General features: G+C 36.8%; 1 pseudogene; it reads right to left on the bottom strand.

Moving 5' to 3' along the window:
- Window positions 1-1,078: 1,078 nt before the first annotated feature.
- LOC132020352 (olfactory receptor 6C3-like) lies at window positions 1,079-1,669 on the bottom strand (annotated as a pseudogene).
- Between the last annotated feature and the right edge of the window lie 197 nt (window positions 1,670-1,866).

Genomic DNA, 1,866 nt, shown 5'->3' with positions numbered 1-1,866 from the left:
CCTATCAAACACTCATGTGGCATAGGTGTAATGGTGACTGCCTACCTCTCCATCTGTTACATATTTAAACAGATAATACAGATTTGGGAAGCCTGGTGGCTCCATTGGTTAAGTGTCGGACTTCAGTTCAGGTGATGATCTCAGGGTCCTGGAATTGAGACCGACATTAGACTCCCCACTCAGCAGGGTATCTGCTTATCCCTTTCCCTCAAACCCTCTTCTTCCCCTGTTCATGCTCTCTCTCTTTCTCAAATAAAAAAAATAAAATATTTATTTTTATTTTTTTATTATTTTTAAAACTTTTATTTATATATTTGACACAAAGAGATCATAAGCATGGGGAGCAGCAGGCAGAGGAGCAGGCTTCCTTCTGAGCAAGGGTCTGATGCTAGGCTCGATCCCAGGACACTGGGATCATGACCTGAGCCGAAGGCAGCAACTTAACCAACCAAGTCACCCAGGAGCCCCTAAAATCTTACATAATAATAATAATACAGTTAAATAAGGGTAGTACATGAAAAAGACATAACACATACCTTGAGCATAGCTAGAAAGGAATAGATGTATGACTTTTAAACAATTTATAAGTAGTAAAATAAACACTCAACTGAGCATGAAGAACTAGACAGATACTGCAGTTTGTGTGCATAAAATATGATTGTTGGATAATTTATTTCATACTTTTTATAGCTTTAAGAAAGAAAATGTAAGAAAAAGTAAGAAATGCAATATAGTAATGGAACAGATTTTAGAATAAATCCATGAAAAGAGTGTTTACTCAAGTCTTTACAGTAAAAATAAGTATTTATATTATTTGGAACAATCAGGAAAATGATTATTGTTGTATAGCCACAGATGTCTGATTTCGTCTTACAAATCAATGAGGAAATGGAACCTATAGAGGATTTGAAAGAAACACACAACAAAGTTACGTTAGGTTTAAAAGAAAGCTTAAGGAAATGAGCACATCATAGCAAGTATTTGGGAGATGGATATTAGAAGATACTCTAGAAGTTGAAATTTTATTTGCCCTTTATTGGATCTTCACAATGACATCCATTCATGTTAATACATACTTTCATTTTTTTCTAGAAAGCAGTACTTTATGAAGCAAGTTTCTGAAAGCTTGTTTTACTTGGTGATATCTCAGGGTATAAATAAAAGGGTTCAACATGGCGGCAGTTGAGGTATTGAGAATAGCTACTCCTTTGGTCAGTGATGCTTTTTATTTTGCTGAAGGCTTGACATACATGAATATACGGCTCCCATAAGAGATGGAAATGACAATCATGTGAGAGGAGCATGTGGAGAAAGCCTTTTTCCTCTGACTAGCAGATGGGATTCTCAGGATCATGCTAAGGATGCACAGGTAGGAGAGAATCACTAATGCCAAAGTGAAGAGCAGAGTGACAAAAGTGTAATAAAGGCAATCCTCTCCAAAAGCCACATATCTGAGCACGAGAGTTGTAGGATGGGGAAATAGTCACAAGAGAAATGATCAATTACTTGGAAGCACAGAAATCTAGATGGAGGATGAGCATGAGTGGTGGGAAAATGTTAAGAAATCCTCCTAGCCAGGACCCAAAGACAAGCAGTGTGAAGATTTTTTGCTCATGATGGTGGTGTAATGAAGAGGCTTGCAGATGGCAATGTAATGACCAAAAGACATGGCAGTGAGAAGAAAAAATTCAGAAAGACCTATGAAGATGAAGAAAAATAGCTGAGCTAAACAATTGTTATAGGAAATGATCTTGATATTTGTAATGATTGCCCCCAAAAATCTTGAGGTAGAGACACAGGTGAATGTAATTTCTAAGAAGGAGAAATTCTGAAGGAAGTAATACATAGGAGTCTTGAGATGACAAT

The sequence above is a fragment of the Mustela nigripes genome, chromosome 6 (genome assembly GCF_022355385.1).
Source record: "Mustela nigripes isolate SB6536 chromosome 6, MUSNIG.SB6536, whole genome shotgun sequence".
Classification (NCBI taxonomy): domain Eukaryota; kingdom Metazoa; phylum Chordata; class Mammalia; order Carnivora; family Mustelidae; genus Mustela; species Mustela nigripes.
This window is presented reverse-complemented; position numbering and strand designations above follow the sequence as displayed.